The following is a 23,286-nucleotide window of genomic DNA, read 5'->3' on the forward strand; positions in this document are numbered from 1 at the left end:
TGTATGCGGGTATGAAGCCATTAGATCCCCTGAAACAGTAGTTACAGGCAGTTGTGAGCTGTCATGTGGTTTCTGGGAATTGAACCTGGGTCCTCTGGAAGAGCAGGAGTCCTTTTAACCATTGAAACATCTGTCCAGCCCCAGTTTGTAGGCTTTCTGTAGTTTGTATGGTTGTTGAACTCTAACTTTGACCCATGGTGATCCAATAAAATACAGGGGTTATTTCAAATTTTTCGTGTCTGTTGCAATTTGTTTTGTGACTGAGTATGTGGTCAGTTTTAGAGAATATTCTATAAGGTACTGAGAAAAAGGTATTCTTTTGTGTTAGGAAAATGTTCCATAGATATCTGTTAAGCCCATTTGAGTCATAACATCTGTTAGTTTCCTTATTCGTCTCTTTAATTTCTGTCTGGCAGACCTGTCCAGTGGTGAAAGTGGGGTATTGAAGTCTCCCACTATTAATGTGTGGGATTTAATATGTGATTTAAGCATTAGTAATGCCTCTTTTTACAAATTCGGGTGCCCTTGTATTTGTGGCATAGATATTCAGAATTGAGTCTTCATCTTGATGTGTTTTTTCCTGTGATGAATAGGAAATGTCCTTCTTCATCTCTTTTGATTAATTTTAGTTTGAAGTCTGTTTTGTTAGATATTAGAATAGCTACACTAGCTTGCTTCTTGGGTCCATTTGATTAGAAAATCTTTTCACAAACCTTTACTTTGAGATAATGTCTGTTTTTCAAGTTGTGTTTCTTATATGCTGCAGAAGGATGGATCCTGTTTTTGTATTCATTCTGTTAGACTGTGTCTTTTCTATAGGTGAGTTGAGTTCATTGATATTAAGAGATATTAATGACCAGTGATTGCTAATTCCTTTTATTTTTTTGGTTTTGGTGGTGGTGGTGGTGTGTGTATGTGTTTCCCTTCTTTGGGTTCTGCTGGTATGAGATTATCTATTGCCTGTGATTTTTGTGGGTGTGGCTAACTTCCTTGAGTTGGAATTTTCCTTCTAGTACTTTCTGTAGCACTGAATTTGTGGATAGGTATTGTTTAAATCTGGTTCTGTCATGAAATATCTTGTTTTCTCCATCTATGGTGGCTGAAAGTTTTGCTGGGTATAGTAGTCTGGGCTGGCATCTGTGGTCTTTTAGTGTCTGTAAAACATCTGTCCAGGACCTTTGGCTTTCAGAGTTTGCATTGAGTAGTTGGGTGTTATTCTGATATATCTGCCTTTATATGTTACTTGGCCTTTTTTCTTTGCATCTCTTAATATTCTTTCTTTGTTCTGTATTTTTAGTGTTTTGATTATTACGTAGTAAGGGAACTATTTTTTGGTCCAATCTATTTTGTGTTCTGTAAGCTTCTTGTACCTTTATAGCCATGTCCTTCTTTAGGTTGGGAAAGTTTTCTTCTATGATTTTGTTGAATATATTTTTGGTGCCTTTGAACTGGGATTCTTCTCTTTATTCTATTCCTATTATTCTTAGATTTGGTCTTTTCATGGTGTCCCAGATTTCCTGGATGTTTTGTGTTAAGTTTTTTGTTGTTGTTGTTGTTTTGTTTTTTTTTTTTTTGGATTTAAGATTTTCTTTGAGTCTATTTCCTCTATTGTATCTTCAACACCTGAGATTCTCTCGTCCAGTTCTTGTATTCTGTTGGTGATGCTTGCACGTGTAGTTACTGTTTGCTTACCCAGATTTTCATTTTCTAGAATTGCATTGGTTTGTGTTTTCTTTACTGCTTCTATTTCGATTTTCAAGTCTTGGACTGTTTCCTTCATCTGTTTGTTTTTCTTGGCTTTCTTTAAGGGATTTATTGATTTCTTCCAATCTTTCATTTGTCTTTTCCTCGATTTCCTTAAGGGAATTTTTCATTTCCTCTTTAACAACCTCTATCATCTTCATACAGTTATTTTTATGGTAGTTTTCATGTGCTTCGGATGCATTGGAACGTTCAGGTCTTGCTGTTGTAAGATCAGTGGATTCTGGTGGTGCCATATTGCACTTTCTGTTGTTGAATGTATTCTTATGCTAGTGTTTATACATCTGGGTTTAGGATGACTATAGGTCTGGGTGTTGATTATTGTGTAATTTTTGTTGGATGGGTGTTTTGTTCCTTTATTATCTGTTTCCTTTATTGTCTTCTGGCTTGAATGGCCAAGGGTTCTAGTGATTGGCAGGTCTTCAGGTCTAGTAGGGTGTCTCATCAGAGGTTTATGGGGGTTTGGGTGTCTAGCTCCAGTTCTTCTGGCTGGTGTGGGCTATACCTGTGCCTGTAGAGTCTGTTCTTCCAACTGGTGTGGGCTGTTCGTGCTTATGCAACCTGCTGGAGTTACAGGAAGGCCTGGCTGCAGGGGATGATGAAGTAGCAGTGGGTCTTGAGAGAACAGAATCCAGTGGGGAGGGGTGCAACCCGCAGGGACGTCTCTCACCTGCTGACAGGCTGCTAGGGGCTGCACCAGAGCCTCTTCTTCCATTTCTTTCGTTGGTGTTCTGTCATCTTTAGCAGAGAGTTCATTTGTCTCCTTGGTTAAACTTCTTCCTAGATAAATTTTTTTCTGTAGTTACTGTAAACAGGATTGTTTTCTTTCTCATGTAATTTTCCATGATCATATTTCCGTATATTGATATTATACTTTAGTAGTGCCAATGATTCTTTAGTGGAATCTTTAGGACTTTCTCTATATGAAATCATATTGTCTGCAAACAGGGACAATTTTATACCTTCCTTTGCAATTTGCAGCCCCCCCTTTTTTTCTGTCTTCTGTCTGGGCATTCTGGTTAGAACTATTAGCATTATGCTGAATAGAAGTAATTTTAAAGTGAGCCTCCTTGTCTAGTTACAGAACCTAGAGGGAACATTAACTGTGGTTTGTCCTGTGAGGTCTTTGCTGAGTTGATTTGCTTCCCATGGATAGTGGTTTGGTTCTGTTTGAGAGGTTTTGCTGTGAAGGACTGAGGTTTGTCCATTGTCTTTTCTGTAGACATTGTCATAAGGCTTTTGTACTTTATTCTGTTAATGTGCTGTCATAGTTAATTTGCTTACATTGAACTATCTATTCATTCTCAAGATAAAGTCCACCTGATTGTGATGGATGATTTTTATTTATTTATTTTTTGTTGATGAGTTTCTAAATGTTTGATTTGGTATGCTGATTTCCATTCTATTTATTTATTGTTTAAGACAGGTTTTCTCTGTGTAACTTTGGAACCTGTCCTGGAACTTACTCTGTAGACCAGGTTGGCCTTGAACTCACAGAGATCCACCTGCCTCTGCCTCCTGAGTGCTGGGATTAAAGAAAGGCGTGCACCACCGGCGCCGCGGCCGCCACTACCACCACCACTGTCTTGATCTCCTTTTTAAAGTGTGTATGTGCGTGCGTGCGTGCGTGCGTGCGTGCGTGCGTGCGTGCATGTGTGTGTGTGTGCCTGCGTGTGTGGGTGTGTATCTCCATGGCACACATATGGAGGTGAGAAGACAACATCTCTGCCTTCTATCATGAGTGTCTTGGGGATAAAATTCAGGTCATCAGGTTTGATGTAAAATACCTTTACCTACTGAGTCATCTCACTGTCCCTTGCCAGTAAGCCCCTCACAGTCCCCCCCACCAAGCACCTTTGTGTCTCTGTTCATCAGGAATGCAGATCAGTTTTTCTGTGGTGTCCTTGTCAATACCGGCTCCATAGAGTGAGTTTGGAAGAACAGCTTTCTCCCCAGTTCTTGGGGTGATTTGTGGAGAATCAGTGTTCTTTCTTAAATGTTTGACAGTAATTGGCATTGAAGCCACCAGCTCCTGGGATTTTGTCTCATGGAAGATGTTTCTATTACAGATTCAATCTTCTTTCTTATTCTGTTTCTTTGAAGTTCAGTCTTAGTAGGTTGTGGATATCCAAGAATTTATTGCTTTTGCAGGGTATTTTTGTTTTGTTTATTGACGAGTGATTATTTATGGTAGGCTTATGATCCTTTGTATTTTGTAATAACCATTATAATGTGTCCTCTTGCCATCAATTTTTAAGTCTTCTACTTTTTCTTTAGTTAGTTTAGCTAATAATTCCTCAGTATTGTTTATAGTCTCAAAAACCCCTTCTGTTATGTTGATCTATTGTCCTTTTTAGACTTCTAAAAAATTACCTCTCTGGTCTTCATTTCTTGTCCTGATTTGGTTTCTTTCTTTCCTTCTTTTCTTAATCCTTGATTATTTAGTTTCATAGTGGAAAAACATCAGGCTGCCTGAGATCTTTCTTAAATACTGATGATGGTAACTGGAGATAGAAACTGGTCAGGTAGGTAGGGACCCCATAGCAGCAGTCCTGAGAATGTCCTGGCTGTCCAGTCAGCAAGGCCAGAGGAGAGCTCTGGTTACTAGTTTCTTCTTATCTATTCCCTAAATGAGCACCTTGAGGCTATAGGCGAGGACATGATTGTAATTGAGAGGAGACACCTGGAAGCTGGTAGGTGGGCCAGCTGCACAAACTAGCTTATCTCCCTCCTCTTGTCTCACAGCGGTTTCTGCCAACAGCTCTTTAAGAAGCCCCCCAGACCAGCAGCTTGATGGTGTCCTGTTTCCTGGGACCCCTCCTGCTGTCTAAGGAGCCCCCTTTTACCCCCCTCCCCTTCCATCTCTCCCTCCTTCTTAAGTACCCACCTGTGAATCTATAACAAAGTTCTCTCTAAAACTCACACTATATGGCCTGGGCATTTCATTCATTGGATTCAGGAGACAACAACCAGAAAGCCACTGGTCCCGCATGGTTTTGGGATGCTACCAAGTTTTTCAGAACCCTAGCCTTGAAGCCAAGCTCACCAAGGACCGAGAAAGGTTCCATCACTCTCAAAGACACCTTAATATTCCCGTACCATTTACTGCTTCATAGTTGCTTCCCAGACTGCCTTTCCAGAACATATTCCAGGTATATGTGGTGTTTCATTTACGTTTGTCTCAAGAAAAAGTTAATTTCATTTTGAATGTCACTATTGGCCTGTTGGAACGGGTGTTTAATTTTGCAGGGGTTTATGGTGTTTCTGACCGTCCTCCCAAAATTGGCTCCTACTTTTATGGCATCATGGTCTGAAAGGATAACTTTGATCTTAAATTTGTAAAGACTCATCTGTGGCCCTACTATGCCTGGCTGGCGAACTTGTTTTGTTACCATCATTTTTCAAAATAGATTTTATTTTTATTTGTGAGTATGTGGGTGAGTATATACAGATGCATGCAAGTACATGCAGAGGTGAAAAGAGGGCATTGGGGTTCCTGAAGCTGGAGTTAAGGAGGCTGTGAACTGCCTGTTATGTGTGCTGGGAATTCAACTCCAGTTATTTTATATATAGTTGCAAAGAATGTGTAGTTTACATTCTAGAGTGGGTTGAGTATTTTATAAATATCTGCTAGGTCCATCTGGCCTAGAGTGCAGGTGAATAAGGTGTCTCTGGATTTTTCTGGCTATGTGATCTGTCTGTTTTTGAGAATGGGATGTTCAATTCCTCAGCTCTTACTGTTTTACAGTTTCTCTCTTCCTATCAACTCATATTTGCTTATATATTTTAAAACTCTAAGGCTTTGTGGCTTTTTTTTTTTTAAGACAGGGTCTCACCATGGAATTTGGCTGGCCTAGAGTTCTCTATCTATGAGGCCACTGGACTGGCCTCAAACTCACCAAGATCTGTCTACCTCTGTCTCCCAAGTGCAGGAGTTAAAGGCATGTGCCCTCTAATGTTGAAGTGTATATACTTCTAGTAATAGCCTCTGGTCATTTTGTGCCTTTGTCATTATCTGATGGCCTTCTTTTTCTTTTTGTGGCTGGTATTTCTCTGTTCCCTGTCAATATGTAACTTACTTTCACCCTGTTAGTCACCTCTGGGATCTTGGACTGTTATTTTCTGTCTAGGACCCTAAGGATCTCTGCTACTTTCACTCTAGGGCAGTGGCCTGCTTTCAGGTCCCCCCCCCGTCCCATCCCCCGTCCCCATCCCCCCCCTCCGGCCAACTTCAGATCTCAGTGACCCCTCCAATTCCAAATGAACTCAGTGGTGCCCCTAACCGACCATCCCTCACCCAAAACTCCTGTAATAGCTTTATTTCTGAAGACTAGTTTTGCTGGATGTAGAAGTATTGGTTGCTGGTTCTTTTGAATTTTTCTCCTGTCTCTTTTAACCATGAGTTCCTGATGAGAATCTGCTCCACATGCATTGACACTCCCTTCTGTGATTAACTTTCTTTTCTTTCTGCTTTATAAGATCCTTTCTTGTAATATATCTGTGGGCAGTCATAATTTGACTGAATCTGATTATCTTTGACCTTCCTATACATGAATGCTTATATCTTATATCTTTCCTATTGTTTCTTCAAATAAATTTTCTACCAATTTTTTTTCCATAACCTCTTTGTGTTAGTTACTTATTACTGTGATTAAATGCATGACAAGAACAACTTGAAGACTGGAGGGAGAGGAAAAGAGGGAGGGAGGGAAGAGTTTATTTTGGCTCAAGATTGGAGGAGATGAAGTCCACAAGGCAGGAAGGGCAGCAGCAAGAACCTGAGGTTGCTGTTACATTGTTTCTGTAGTCAGGAAGCAGAAATAAATGAATGCTGGGGCCAGAGAGATGGCTCAGAGGTTAAGAACATTGGCTGTTCTTTCAGAAGTCTTGAGTTCAATTCCCAGCAACCACATGATGGCTCTCACCCATCCATAATGAGAATCTGGTGCTCTCTTCTGGCCTGCAGGGATTCATGCAGACATAATACTGTATACATAATAGATAAATAAATACTTAAAAAAAGAGAAATGAATGCTGGTGTCCGATTGTCTTTCTCTTCCTTATTATGTTTTGGACCTAATGAGCTGATGAGATGGTTCCACCCACATTTAGGGTGGGCCTTCCCTCCTTAGCTAAACCTTTATGGAAAAACCCTTATAGACATACACAGATGTGTACCTTATTATAATAGGTATGTATTTACATTTATGTGTGCATGTATGTGTGGTATGGTACAAGCACCTGTATGTGTGTGGATACACTTGTGTATGTATGAAAGCCAAAGGGGTGGCATTTGGTGTCCTACTTTATCACTTTCTACCTTATTCCCTCAAGACAGGGTCTCTTACTGAACCTGAAGCTAGGGTGGCAGCCAGTAAGCCTGGTGAGCCTCCTGTCTCTATCCACACCAGAACTGGGATTATAGGTATACATAGCCATGCCCAAGCATTTTTTTTCTGAGCGGGTGCTGAGAATTTTAACTGGATTCTGCATATTTATGCAGCAGGTACTCTACTCACGGAGACATCTCTGTATTCTATATTCTTTTTTTTTTTGAGAATATTTTCTTAGTACAGGTAGTTTATCTTTTTTTTTTCTGTGCGAGAACTTTATTTTATTTTTTGAGAGGGATACAAAGTCCTTAAAATTTATAACAGCCAGAAAAACATAACATCACATATTAAAAGGTGAAGGGTTTACATTTTCAACACGATATGAGCTCATGTATTTGGTAGGTAGATCAATTAGAGAACAGCTAGGAGAGCCAGGATCTTAGTAACAATGGCTTAGAGCCTTTAACAGTGAAGGTGTGAAGTTGGTCCTTTAATTACATTGTAGTGCCCTCAGTGTGATCTCACAAATAGCTTTGGATAATAAGAAACATTAATAGAGTTGTGTTGTATCTATGCCTCTCCCTAGCTCTGGTTTTATGAGGTGTCATTTGGGGGGGGGTTCGAGTAAAAGTGGTTTCAAGCAGTAAAAGAGGCTCTGCGGCGTTTCCCCGGGACTTTGCATGTTTATTCTATATTCTAACCCATGGCACACAGGTATTCCGATTGCTCCACCCTGGTATTGACAACCTGTGTATGGTGTCCACTCGACCATACTTACTCTGATAACTTCTGTCTTCAGTTTCTTTGCTATGATCTACTTCAAGAGCATCCACCCTCACTTCAGGGAACATTCTGAAGATAGCTGACTTAAAGTCTCATCAGACAACCTTCACACCCCTTAGCATTGTGCCTGTGGATTGCCCCTTTTCTAAAAAGCTAGAGATTTCTCACTGGTCCTTCTTACGCCAACTAATTCAGGATTGTATTCTGGGAAACTTGATATTACATTAGAAGACTTTAGGTCCTTTGCAATCCTATGGAAGGGTGTGTGTGTGTGTGTGTGTGTGTGTGTGTGTGTGTGTGTGTGTGTGTGTGTTCTTTGACAGGATATGTATATGGAAAGTCAAATACATGCTTGCATAATTCAGAGGTAAGCTTGGATGTTCCTAAGCATTGCTATGAACTCATTTCCTGAGTTGTTCTTTCTCCAATCCATGGCACTTTTCAAATGTCCTGAGCTCCTCAATTCAGTCATTTAGCTAAAAGCTGGTGCTTTGCCTACCTTGCTCTGCTGAATAATTCAAGCTGCAGCTTCTGCATCGAGGACTAGTTCAATGGACAAGAGTGAAAATTATAGGGTCACTTCCCACCCGCTTGCTCTCTTAGCTCCTCCAAGGGAGAGGGGGGCCCTATTTATCATGATTTTAAGCTCTATATAGAGGTCTTGCTGTTGCTACCACTGTAGTCACTAAATAGTATAGGGATGGAGGCATGAATGGCTAGAAAAAGGAAAGATTAGAGCTTTCTGAGTGTTAGGTAATCCTTTCCCCATTTTCCAAGCCAGAACTGGAGAGTTCTTTTGGGGCTTCCTATATCAGCATTATCTAGCTTGAACTCTAGGCAGGGTTGAGTTTTTGCTGGGTGACACTAAAGGAGAAAACCTGGTAAGTTCATGGCTTGTGAAGTGATATGTAAAAAATTCTGTTCATCTTCCCCCATGTGTCTGTCACTATTTTTCAGAGACTTCAGTTAGCTGCTCCATGTGTTGTATTAGAGGTTTGAATAGCTGTGTTTAGCAGGAGAGACAAGACAGTGGTCATGCGTATCCCTCTGTTAAGACAAGAACTTATATTCTGTCTCTGTAGTTTCTCACAGCCCCATGAAAACTTACTATTTTAATTTTTCACATAAATGCAGAACTTCACAAATATTCCTCCTGGTATACATGCTATATTTGTTAGATATGTTTTATATACATTGTTAATTTTTATAGTCTTGCTTCCTTTTTTTGTTGGGGTGGTCATAGGTGAGCATCGTGGTCATAGGGAGCAGGGCCTTATGTAGCCCAGGCTGGCCTTGAACTTCCTATGTTGCTATCTTAGTTTTCTATTGCTGTGAAGAGACATTATGATCAAGGCAACTTATAGAAGGAAAAGTATATTGGGGCTTACAGTTCCAGAAGGTTAACATTCAAGGCCATCATGGCTGGCAGCATAGCAGCAGGCACTAACTGGGAATGTCATGGGTGCTCCAAACCTTAAAGCCAACCCCAGTGACACACTTCTTCCAACAAGACTACACCTCCTTCCCAAAACATTCTCACCAACTGGGGACCAAGCATTCAAATGTATGAGCCTAGAGGGTTGTTCTCACTCCAACTACCACAGTAGATAACTTCAAACTCCTGATACTGCTGCCTCCACCTCCCAAATGCTGAGACACAAGAATATGTTACCATGACTGGCTTTTCTTCCAGACAGAGGTAGGGAGGGTATTGAGACAGGGTCTCACACAGTAGCTCAGGTTGAACTTTGAACCTGCAGCAATCCTACTGCCATAGGATAACAAGTATGAGCCACCACGCACAGTTTCTTCTTTCATGTCTAAGTGTCTGGGCTTTCATCTGTCATCAATACCTTTTATTCCAAAGAACTTCCTGTAGTGTGGGTCTGTTGGTGACAAACTTATCTTCCGTATGAAAATAACTTCATTTTATTTTGATTCCTTAAGTATAATCTTTATGATACAGAGAATTCTGAATTAAGGAGGGTTTGTTGTCATTTGTGATGGCAGTGATGGCTTACTTACTTCTTTCTGTACCTTAATGGTGAGACTCTTGGGTTCTCATTCATATCTAATGAAGAATAAACCAGTATCTCCATTGCTGCTCACTATATGTAAAGTGTTGAATTTCTGCTACTTTCCTGATGTACTGTTTGTATCTGACTTTCAGCTGTTTAACAGTGTATGGCATTCCCTACATGGCCTTTTTGTTTTTGTTTTTGCTTTTCAAGACAGGGTTTCTCTGTGGCTTTGGAGGCTGTCCTTGAACTAGCTCTTGTATGTAGACCAGGTTGGTCTTGAACTCAAAGAAATCCACCTGCCTCTGCCTCCCAAATGAGGGGATTAAAGGTGTGTGCCAGGCTCTATATAACCTTCTTTGTATTTGTCTACCTTACTATTTATTGAGCATCAGTACTCTGTAAATATATACCTTCCATCAAATTCCAGGAAAACTGAAGCCACTATGCCTTCAAATGTCTTATCCCATTCTTTCTCTTCTCCTGAAACTCCTTTCGTATGTCACATATTGTTGCTGTTACTGTCATATTTTTAATTTTATGTTTTGAGACAGGGTTTCTCTGTGCAGTTTTGTAGACCAGGCTGACCTCTGCCTTCCAAGTGCTAGGATTAAAGGTGTGTGCCACCACTGCTTGGCCTGTCATATTTTTAAAGATTTTTTTTTAGTTATGTGTATGTCTGTGTGGGGGTTTATACATGTAAGTGTGGGTGCCCTTAGAGGCCAGAGGCACTGAGTCTCCTGGAACTGGAGTTACAGATGGTTGTGAGCTACCTGAAATGGGTGCTGGGACCTGAACTCAGGTCCTCTGAAAGAGCAATACATACCCTTAACAGCTGCACCATCTTTCCAGTTATTTCTAAGACAGGTTCTCACTCCTTAGTCTAGGGTGTGCTTGATTTGTGATCCTCATTACTCAGTTTCCAGTGTACTTGCATTACAGGTCTGCACCATAAGTTACATTGTTTGACATTGCTTACTGAATCCCTAAGACTTTCAACTTCTCATCAATCTTTGTATGTTGTGAGGTGGTTTGAATAAAAATATCCCAAATATAGCTCATATATTTGTATGCTTAGTCTCCAGTTGCAAGCTGTTTGGAAAGATTAGGTATGGCCTTGTCAGGGTAGGTGTGATATTGTTGGAGGAGGTGTTGCTGGAGATGGGTTTTGAGGTTTCAAAAGCCCATGCCCAGACTAGTCTCTCTCTCTCTCTCTCTCTCTCTCTCTCTCTCTCTCTCTCTCTCTCTCTCTCTGTCTCTCTCCCTGTTGCCTGTGGATTGGAATGTAGCTCTCAGTTACTACTCTAGTGCCATGTCTCCCTACATGCTGCTATGCTCCCCATTGTGCAGATCACGGGCTAACCCTCTGAAACTATAAGACAAGCCCCTAATGAAATATTTTTGTTTTATAAGAGTTGCCTTGGTCATTGTGTCTCTTCCCAGCAATAGAACAGTGACTGAGACATCCTTTTATTTTTAATCAACCTTTTTGTTCATTTATTCCTTAAACTTATTCTTTCCATTTGGTCATTGAATATGTATGGTGGGTGAGTCTTCTAATTCAGATACATTTTTTTCAGTTATGGAGGGATATTTATATTCATCTGTTCATTTATTTTGTAAATATATTTTGATTTTCTGTGAACATGCTCTATTTGACTTGGTTAATAGCAGTTAGAAAAGATACTTTTTTAACTTTTATTTTTAATTCATGTGTATGAGTGTTTGCCTGAAAGTATGTATATGCTCTATGTGCATTCAGTGCCTGAAGAGGCCAGAAGAGGGCATTTAGATCCTCTGGACCTGGAGTTACATACTGTTGTTAGCTGCTGTGTGGGTGCTGGAAACTAAACCTTAGTCCTCTGCAATGGCAGCAAGTGTTCTTAACTGCTGAGCCATCTCTCCAGTCCTATAATTGACACTTGAAAATAATTAGTTCCAACATTGTTTCATCTCTGATTTCATCAGCATCTTTTCTCTGGAGAGTGGGTTCCATTTTCCTGAGCTTTGCTTGTTTGTATGAATGTGTGGTAACTCTGGACCTGATGGACATTACAAACATTATCTATGAAGATTAAGGGTTCTGTTTTGTTTTGTTTTTACTACTGAGTGTCAGTTCCTGAATTTTGCAGTCTACAGTGTTGGTTGGGTGGCAGCTTCCAGTATCTATTCATATTTTTTTTTCTTTTAAGTAGGTCTTCTTCCAATCTGTTCTACGTATGTATAGTTCAAAGATTGACCAGATAGCTAATTCCCTTTCTGGTTGAAACTTCTATGATTTTCTCTCTGTTATTCATATTCTTCTTCTCTCTCTTTTCCTGGCTTTGCCTCTTTCTTAACACACCCTAGCCCCTGTCTAGTAGCTATAATGCTATAGGCCTGGCTTATGCAAGGGCCCCCTTTGAGTGTGGAATCCCACCTCTTACCCACCAAGGTTCCACATCCCTTCCCTCCTTCTACAGGCTTTTGTACTATATCTGAATTATATAGTCATTTCCTACATGACTATTGGCCTGGTAGGAGCTTACTAGTTATTCTTAAAAACAGGAGGCTTTATGTTTAATGCACAATGTATACTTGCCTGAAAATTCCTTCAGATAACACAGTACCATGTTCAGTGAATATGAACAATGAAAATTGAAAACATAACAACAAAGAGGAAAATCCTTCTGTTGTCTCACAAGAAATACTTTTGATTTCTACCACAGATGCTCTCCATTAAAATTTCAACAGCATTTCGATCTTGTCAAGAATATTAGTGTATAGGGCTAGAGAGATAGCTTAGCAGTTAAAAGCACTTGCTGCTCTTATAGAGGGACCAGGGTTCAGTTCTTAGTACCCACACCAAGTGGCTCATAGCTGCCTATAGCTCCAGTTCCAGAGGATCCAACACCTTCTTTGAACCTCTGTTGCCACCTGCATGCACTCACACGAATGTGGTGCACATACAGGCAACACACACACACACACACACACACACACACACACACACACACACCATAAAAACATTTCTTTAGAAAGAGTAGTAGTATCCCTGTTCCCCTTCATCTGTTCTTCATTTCCTAATTAGTCACTGTCACTAGGATATAGCTGTGAACTAAAGAAAAAATTCACCTTACCCTTTATACCACCCCTTAACTAAACAAATTTGTTTAAAATTTTATGTACATTTGCTTGTTTATGTATGTATATATATATGGGCACACATGTGGAGACCAGGGGACACCTATAGGGATTTGCCTCTCTCCATCTACAATATGAGTTCTAGGGGTTGAATTTAGGTCATGGCAAGAGCCTTTGCCTTGGTGGCAAGAATATTTGCCTGCTGAACTATCTTGATGGCCACAAAATTTGAATGATTTTTTCCATTGTGTTTCTTTTTCATTTCTAGGAAAAATGGTTGTCATCTCTATAATTAATGACTATAGACATGTGGGTCTGTGTTGAGATGAAGATGGTGCCAGGACCCTGCACTTCCTGCCAGGCAGGTGCTCTATACTGACTTTACCCCCAGCCTGGTAAGTGTCATCATTACTTTTCATTTTCCATCTGACTGGAAATTTTATTTTCCTTCTTACCCATTGTTTTGTTTTTTTACCCTTCAGTGATAATTTGCCTGCTCTGCTACCTCCCTCAAGATTGGCTTGAGGAAGGCCAACTAGACCAAGGCTCTATTGACTTTCTTTTTTCCTTTGCAACTTGATTAGTGATTTCCATGAAAATGGTCAGAAAGAACATGCCCAGACACAAAGCCTTAGAAGAAGGCCATTTGGCAAGAACAGTACAAAAGTCTTTGCTGAAAGCCCACAGAGACTAGAAGAGGTGGAATTAATTTATAGTGTTAGAATTTGGTTTTGTTAAGGACAAAGTTGTGCAGAAATTTACTTTTGAATTTTCCAGTAGATGTACAAAGGAAATACAAAACAGAAAATTCACAAATATACATGGATAATACATGCCAAAATCTGCCTTTGGAATAGCCAGATAGTTGAGAACAAAATGAAGACTTTATTTGCTCAAATGACCTACAAAATTGTTTTATCTTCCAGAGAAAAAAATCGAAGGTCAAGGAAAAGACATTTAAAAACCTTTAGTAGCTGGGTGTGGTGGCCCCCTCCATCTCAGAAAAACAAAAAAAAATTAAAAAATTTAAAAATCTTTAGTACAGTTATTTGTGTGTGCGTGCGTGCGTGCGTTCGTGCACAGGTGATACGATGCATGCAATATGGAGGAGTTGGTATGGGTCCTGGGGACTGAACTCAGTCATTGATCTGAGTGGAGCCTTTTCTCACTGAATCATCTTGCCAGCTCCAACATTTTAAAATATCTTCTTAAACAAGATAAAGACAGAGCCAGGAATATAGTTCAGTTGACTGAGTGCTTACCTCATGCACACGCCGTCCTGGGTTCTAATTTTAGTACTGCATAAAACCAAGCAGGGTGATGTACACCTGTAATACCCACACTCAGGAAGTGGGGGTGGGAAGATCAGAAGTCCAAGGTCATCTGTGGCTACATAGCAGGTTTGAGACCAGCCTGGGCTACATGAGAACCTGTTTCAACATTAGCAATAATAACATACCTAATAGGGAAACAAGGCAAGTATATGAAGATACAATTCTAAAAACACAAAAATTAGTCTCAGAAAGAGGAAGGGGCTGTTAGATGAGATGAGAGTTAGGGAAAAGAGGGTAGACCTGACTGAAGCACAATATGCATGTGTGGAAATGTCAACATAAAACCAAATAATCTGTATTACTTATTATAATAAAAGAGTTAGTCAATCAACAAATAGAAATGACTTATACTTCATTAGTCTGAGAAATAAATTCAGACTGATTGTGAGGGCAATTGTTAATATGATTTATTTTGCCTATCGTATTAGCAAATGTTTGAAAAATGTTATTATCCAATGTTGATAAACTTTGAGGGAAATAAATGCTCTTAACTGATGTTGGAAGATAGTGGGCATTGGTTCAAACTATTTGATTAGCGTCGTAGTCAGAGTTCTACTGCTGTAAAGAGATACCATGACCTTGGCAACTCTTATAAAAGAAAACTTTTTTTTCATTTTTTTTGGTTTTTCGAGACAGGGTTTCTCTGTGTAGCTTTGGAGCCTATCCTGGCACTCGCTCTGGAGACCAGGCTGGCCTTGAACTCACAGAGATCCACCTGCCTCTGCCTCCCGAGCACTGGGATTAAAGGCATACACCACCAACGCCCAGCTAAAAGAAAACATTTAATTGGGGTTTCAGAAGTTAGTCCATTATCATCATGGCAGAAAGCATGGTAGCCTGAAGACAGACATGGTGCAGGAGAAGTAGCCGACAGTTCTACATCCAGATCCACAGGTATCAGGAAGAGAACAACATTGGGTCTAGGTTGGGCTTTTGAACCCCCAAATCCCACCCCATAGTGACACAGTTCCTCCAACAAGGCCACATCTACTCCAACGAGACCATAGCTCCTAATTCCTCTCAAGTAGTGTCACTCCCCGATGACCAAGCATCCACATATATGAGCCTGTAGGGGCCATTATCATCCAAACTACCACAGGCATCATTAATATCCCCCACTCTTTACCTCTCTATGAATCAGTACTCTTGACCATGTGACTCTTTCTGACTCTGGGCTCAGTCCTATGACTTGCTGTAGCCATGGAATGTCAGTAATATTCAAACAAGGACTTGACAAGTGGGGCTGGCTAGTCCTCTCTCCTTGTACCTGCTTAGCCTCCCTTCCTGCAGAGCAGTTGCCCATCATCCCAGACACTGGGAATCTGACCCAGGGTGGTAGCAACTACATGTGTAGCAGAGCTGCCAGCCAGTTACCCAGCATGGTGTGTGTGTGTGTGTGTGTGTGTGTGTGTGTGTGTGTGTGTTATTGAACTCTGATTGTGTTTGCAGAAATAGACAATGAAATCAGAAGGCGGTTGGTTGGTTGGTTGGTTGGTTGGTTGGTTGGTTTGTGCTGCTTCTCATGTAGACCAGGCTGGCTTTGAACTCTCTGTGTAGCCAAGGATGGCCTTAAACTTCTGATCTTTCTGCCTCTACCTTTGAAGTGCTAGGATTGCATGCTTGCACTGACATACCTTTTTACATACTGTAAAAAGTTTTAAAATGCCTAATATCTTGCCAAGAAACTATAATTTAGGATAAAACAGAAATATGAATAAACTAATGCTTCCAAGATGTTCATGGAAGAATTGCTTATTGTAGAAAAGTGGTTTAAATACTCTGAATGTATTTCACTGGGAAATGGTTGAATAAATTAGGGTATGTCTGAGTAACATGATTTTTTAGCCTATATATAGTGCCATAACAAAATACTTGAGACTACAGAAGTTTATTGCTCATAGCTATAGAGACTGGGGTATCCAAGGTCAAATCACTACTGCTTTCTATGTCTGGGGAGGGCTCTTGACTCGACTTCCAAAATGGCACCTTGCAGCTGTATCCTGCAGGGGGCACAAATGCTGCGTCATCACTAGTCAGAAGGTCAAAAGGGGTGAATGCCACGTCCCCTCCAGTTCTACTACAGAGTCCTTAGTCCCATTAGTGAATGCTATGCCCTCAGGTGTTAACTGTCTCTTAAATCTCCATCTCTTAGTACCACTGCCTTGGAGGTGAAGTTTCTCTCTTCTATTTTTTAAGGCTGAAGGATCTATTTTGGCTCATTATCTGAAGGTGCAGCCCATCATGGCAGGAGAGGCATGAGGTAGCTGGTCCCTTTGTATCTACAGTCAGGAAGCAAAGAACAATGAATGCTGGTACTCTGTCTCCTTCCCCCTCTCTTCCTCCTCCTCCTCTTTCTCTTTCATCCTCCCTTCCTTTTATTGCTCCATGCTATCTGTCTCAGTCTCCCCTCCATTTCTCCATTCCCTTTGCTTCTATAAACCCAGGACTACTTTATGTTCCTGTTTTTGCCAACCTAGGCCTTCCCAGTTCTCACTCCTGACCTCAACACCAACCATTTTGGTCTCCCTCAGCTTCCTCACTTGGGTGTAATGTCTGCACACTGAGAGCCAGCCCCCTATTCTTGCAGCACAGGACCAGATACACAAGGTGGGTTGCAGACTGGGAGGGCCTGGGAAGAGTGCCCCAGAAACAGCTTCTCTGGGGAAGGCAAAGCTGCAGTGTTGCTGAAGGACTCAGTAGCTGGGAGGAACTCTGGGAAGTGGTAGCATACTGTCCTCTTGACATTTAGCCATTCAGAGTCCAGGCCCCCTACACAAGCACCCATTCCTGTACAAACCTGGTCCTGGTCCCCCTGATAACCTTATTTCTCTAAGCAAACTCAGATTTTAAACTACCTGCTTAGAGGACTCTGGTTCCCATCTACTGACTGGTAATTGATAGTCCTGTTAATGGGCAGTTTCAAATAATGATTTCCCCAACATTGCATACACACAAAGTTCTGTTTATATGGCCTACCCTTTCCACACACTATTACTTCTGATCCTCCACTTGAGTGTAGTATTCACAATCATGGCCAAGTGACTGTTTAGCAAGCACAGAGCCCTGGGTTTGATCCAGCATAGCACAAACTGGTCATGATGATGCCCCATCTGTAATCCCAGAACTTGGGGGAAATAGAGGACAGAGGATCAGAAGTCCAAGGTCATCCTGGGCTGTAGTTAAGAGGTTAATTTCTCTCTCTCTCTCTCTCTCTCTCTCTCTCTCTCTCTCTCTCTCTCAAAATTGCTTGAAAGCAGTCATTCTGCTGAGAAAGATTATCAACTTGGGCTACAGCTATGCCTGAGCTGGTGTCCAGCCCCCAGGCGCATCTGGCCTTTGATTGTGCTGTTAGCTGACAGTTATTGACTTGAGCTGTGCACGAGTCTTGTGCAGGAGCTGCCCAGGAAATTTGGAATCCAATATAAATTATTTACTTATTACTCATTCTCTCTGCCCCAGGACAAACGTCTGCTTTTTCTTTTAAAAAGTGATTAAACTTTTCCCGGGTGGGTTGGCAGGCTGGCATTTTGTAATTGACTAGATACAGTAGGTTCTTGGAAGTTCTTACCACCTCTGCTGAATCTAGGCACCAACTCTTCCTAGAAAATAACAGTATTTAACATCGAGCTTGAGGTTTGTCTTGGTGCGTACAGCAGGGGCCCTCATCTAAGGCCAGTTGCCAGGTATGCCTAGATCATGTCATCCTGGGGACTTCCTCTGTCAGAAGCCAGGGTGACCAGGCAGGCAGGTAAGGAGCAGGCCTCTGCCCCATGGCAGAGCAAATGCGTTCTCAACTGTGGATTGTTCTCCATTTCTCCATTCATAAATAGAAAGCATGAGGGCACTTGCAAGTCCTGTGATAGCAGCAGCTCTGGGAGCTGATAGAACCGATTCTCTGTGTTGCTAAGCTGCTGGGCAGGGGACTCCTGATGCTCAGGGCTTAGTGAGTGACATCAGTCAGGATCTCCACAGAGGATTGTGCAACACAAACTCTGACAACAAGCTGGCTAAGTGGAGGGTACTTAATAAAGCATTGAGGACTGAGAGATAGTTAAGTGGGTAAGTGCATGTGCTGCACAAGCAGGAGGACCTGAGTTCGGATCCCCACACCCACTTTTATAAAAAGCTGGGCATCGTCACATGTGCCTGTAACCCCAGCACTGGGGTGGGCACAGACAGAATCACCCCTGAGGCTGACTAGTCATAAACCTATCTGGGCAAAAAAAACAAGGGTGAGCTCTAGATTCTGTGAAAGATCCTGTCTCAAGGGATTAAAGTGGGAAGCCGTGGAGGACACTCAACATCCTCTCATCCTCTTTTGGCCTTTGTATGTACATGGTTGTCCACCTGCACACACACCCCCCCATACCTAAACACACACACACACACACACACACACACACACACACACACACACACATACAAAGAAAGCCTTGAGCTGGCTGTGGTGGTACAGCCTGTGATCACAACACTCAGGAGGTAGAGGCAGGAGGATCAGCAGTTAAAACCCAGCCTTGGCTATAGTAAGTTCAGTGACAGCCTGGGCAACGTGAGGTCAACTCAAAAGAGACAGGGAAGGGATGGGAGCAGTTTGATTGGTAAAATGTTTGCTGCACAAGCATTAGGACTCTAGCTTGGATCCCCAGCATGTAATTAAAAGTTGAATGGGGAGGTATTTAACTGTAATTCTGGTGCTGGGGAGGCAGAGACAGGTGGATCCCTTTGATTTGTTAACCAGTCAGTCTAGGTTTGTTGAGAGATCCTGTCTCAGAAACTATGGTGGAGGGGCTGGCAACATGACTGAGTGGGTAAAGGCATTTGCCACACAAAGCTGATCACCTGAGAACAATCCCCAGAATGCACATAGTGTGGAAAGCGAGACCCAGTTCCACAAAGTGGGCCTCTGATCTCACTATGCGCACCTTGGCACGTGTGTACCCATACATAACACATCACACACATACACAATAATACATACTTTAAAAATAAGATGAAGAGAGATGGAGGAATATATGGGACACTAATATCTCATCTCTACACATACCCTTACTCACACACATAAGTGCACACATACATGAGCACACACACAGGAACACACTCATGAAGAGAGAGAAGAGAGAGAGGAAAGGGATGAAAAAAGAGAGGAGAGAGAGGGGGAGAAGGAGAGAGAGAGAGAGAGAGAACTCAAGGTCTGCCCATAGCCAGAACTGAATTTCAGAACAAAAGCACCAACTGCTCCAAGCTAGGCTTTGCCACCAATCTCAACACACCAATTAAAGGGATGAGTAATGGTGAAAAACAGAGGACAATTTAGTCTTTAATCAACACATTGGGAAGAATAGAGGGATGCATTCACTCCCAAGTTCATCTTCATAGCACTGACATTGATTTAGGTTAAAGAAGAATCAAGGAAGGGAGCAGCCAGGTGCATAATTAAGCAGTCCCGGTCAAGGTGTGGTCCCTCTCATCATTGTCTCAGCTCTGGGCCTTCACTGTACTCTGATAAATTGTTAGTCTACTAATCTGTCATTGTTACCAGAGTTGTTAGGATCAGAGCCTAATTCTGTTCCAACAAGCGAGGCTCAGCCACCTAGTCTCAATATGCCAATCAACGAGACAAGGCAAAGCAGAGAAAGGAAATTTATTCAATGTGAACACTAGGAAGAGGAACGAATAAAAAGGTCCAGTGATAGAGCCCCCCCCAGTCTGTCTTCAGGGATCTTGACATGATGTTTAGGTTCACATGGAGGGCAAGATGTATATATAGCTAAGCAGTCCTGATCGAGGCATGGTTTTACCCATCCTTGACCCCATCCATCATTGTCTTGGCTCTACTGTATCCTGCAAGGTGGTCAGACAAGTGTTTTGGAGTTGTTTTAAATCTCTTCCTGGGAAATAAGCTCTTCCTCTGGCTACCTTCAGTGTTTCAGCCTTTCCCTGCACCCAGCACAAGTTTCCTGCATTAATTCCAGTTTCTTGGGGGTCCATTGTTTCAAAGGTCTAATAGCCCAAGAAAGGGGCACACATGTTTCTCTTTAGAATATCTCCTCTCTTACCAGGATGGTTCCAGCAGCATAGAGAAGGCTAACCTGGTTTCTATAAGACGAACCACTCCAGAGCATAGCCTTTCCATCACTGAAAATTATCTCCTCTTTAAGGGTCCTCCATCCCAAGGGTTTCGGGAATCCAGGCTGACTGCAAGTTTAGAATAATGATTTGTCTCTATGTCTTCAGCCATGAAGGGGGATGAGATGGTCAGGTAGACAGACATTCCTTAGTCTGCCATGCCTGTCCAGAGTCAAGCAGGAGTCTGACCTCCAGTGAAGGAACCAGACACAAAATGGAGGCAGAGGTGCCAGACTTTAGTGACATAACCTCATGAGCCAAAGTGAGGGGTCAGTGCCTTTTAGCAAGAGTGTCCATTACATGTGTGATTTTCAGTTCTGTGTTTGGCCAACTTGGAAGTTGAAAGAAATCGATGGAAGGAGAAGTTATGGTGTGTGTGTGTGTGTGTGTGTGTGTGTGTGTGTGTGTGTGTGTGTGTGTGTGATGCTTGTGAAATGGAAGCTAGGAGTGGGAGTCATATCTCCTGGAGTTGAGGTTATTGTTCCTGACTGGCCCTAGTCCACTTCTTTCCTTTTTTACCATCTCCATCACCTCTATCCTCACTAATGATACTCCCTTTCCAGCCACTAAGAATCCTAACATTTTTCTTTTTTTCCCCATTTTTATTTAAATTAGAAACAATCTCATTTTATATATCAATCCCAGTTTCCTCTCCCTCCCATCCTCCCATGTCCCCCACCGACCCCTATCCCATCCTTCTTCTTTTTCATAGAAAGGGTGAGGCCTTCCATGGGGATCATCAAAGTCTGGGACCTCATTTTGGGGCAGGGCCTAGGCCCTCCCCTGTGTGTCTAGGCTGAGAGAGTATCCCCTCTATGGGGAATGGACTCCCAATGTCCATTTGTGCACTAACCCTAAAATTTTTCAAGCCAAACTATTTAGTTTCATCCAAGTCTGAAATAGTCTTGACTTTCAATACTAAAGGAAGGTCCTTTAACTTGGAGCCCAGGGAGATGGCTCAATGGTTAAGAGCCTGCATTGCTCTTGCTGAGCATTCAAATTCAATTCCCAGCACCCATATTGGTTTTCGAGCTAGGATGTTACTATGTAGTCCAGGATAGCCCTGAATTCTCCATCTTCCTGTTGTAGCCCAGGCTTTGGGATTACAGGTATAGGTCACCATACCTAGCTTTGATTTATTTTGAAGTGGATGTTTCCAAGCTGATTTTTCTTCTATGCTGCCACCAATGTCAACTGGTTTACAAGGAGGAAGTATCTGTTAGTAATTGCTATTTTACCTAAATTGCATTTTCCAGGAAATATAATTTTCATCTACAAATTTTTCAATCTGAATAAATAATAAACAAAACAGCAACATATTGGTTGAAATTAGCTTCTAGACAAAATTGGTGTTTATTTTCAGTTTTATATTTTTAGTTTTTATTTTTATTACATGCCAGGGCACTTGTATGGAGGATAACTTGCTGAACTGATTCTCTTCTTCCACCATGTAGGTTCTGGAGATCACACTGGGGTCAGGTTTGTTGGCAAATGCCCTTATTTGCTGAGGCATCTCATGGACTTGGGCTCCCTAAATGATTTAGAATATGCTAAAATAAACTCAGGAATTCAGGAGGTATCTCTCGATAGGGCTCCAGGAGTTGTGCTGTTTGATTCATATAGCTCTTACTCCCTCCAGATCTCATCCTGAACAGGCTTGGGAGTTCTAGAAATTTCAACACTCAGTAAATCATTCCAGAGACTCAGGAGTTTCTCAAGTCCAATATAATGCCTAACAAAGACAAAAACAGATAGACTTGTATTACAGGATCAAGAGACACAATTTGGACACAGCTATCATGTGACCATGAGGTAATGGAGTTAGAGCCAAAAATAGAAAGACACTTGTAGAAGGGGGGAAGCATCCTAGAGTAAGAGCCTCCCTATCCTGCTTGCCTAAAAGAGGAACAGGAAGAGTAAAATCAACCTAGCACAAGCATTAGGGAAGGAAAGCAGCAGGACTACCTCCAGTCCTAAATGGGACCCCAGAAGAGAAGGGGGCAACTGACACAATCTCTCATTTGCCCTTAGGTGCCCAAGGAAGTATTTCTGGGGATTTCTACTAACACCCACCAATTACAGGAAAGCAGCGTGTCAACTTGAGCAGACAGTTCACAGTGAACACAGAGGCTTGCCCTGGCTTCCAGAGCATCCTGCTAGGTTTAAGAAGGCTGCTGCAATTCAACAGACCTGGGAGCACTCCTGGCTGGGAGCAGAGGTCCTGGGATTTGAATAATTGGTTTTTAGAGCAGGTCTCCTGTAGGATTGGTCCTGGGGTGTGAATACTTGGTTTTTTAGAGCATTACAAGAGACTTGGTATGAAGTCAGGTGACTCAGAGCCCTTCCAAGTAAGCTTTTTTCTCTATTCCCATCCCATATATCTGTGTCTGTCTGTCTGTCTGTCTGTCTGTCTGTTTGTCTGTCTGTCTCTCTCTCTCCATACACACACACACACACACACACACACACACACACACACACACACACACAGCACCTCAAGCTATGGGAAAAATAAACTCTCAGTTTTCATACTTCTAGTGGAAAAACATCTGGTATGAGAGATGCAGGCAAGGGCCAGAGAGATGGCTCAGTGCTGAGGGCATTTGCCAACAAGTCTGATGACCTCAGTTTCATGTCTGTAGCCTACATGGCAGAAGGAGAGAACTGACTCCCACAAGGTGTCCTCTGACTTCACAGGAGTGAGCTACGGTGCTTGATCAACTCCCAAATAAATAGATACAATAATTTACCATGTAATAAAAAATTTTAAAGATATGGGTAAAAAAGAGGGCTTTAGGGTATAAGGAA

The sequence above is a fragment of the Cricetulus griseus genome, chromosome 3 (assembly GCF_003668045.3).
Source record: "Cricetulus griseus strain 17A/GY chromosome 3, alternate assembly CriGri-PICRH-1.0, whole genome shotgun sequence".
Lineage (NCBI taxonomy): Eukaryota > Metazoa > Chordata > Mammalia > Rodentia > Cricetidae > Cricetulus > Cricetulus griseus.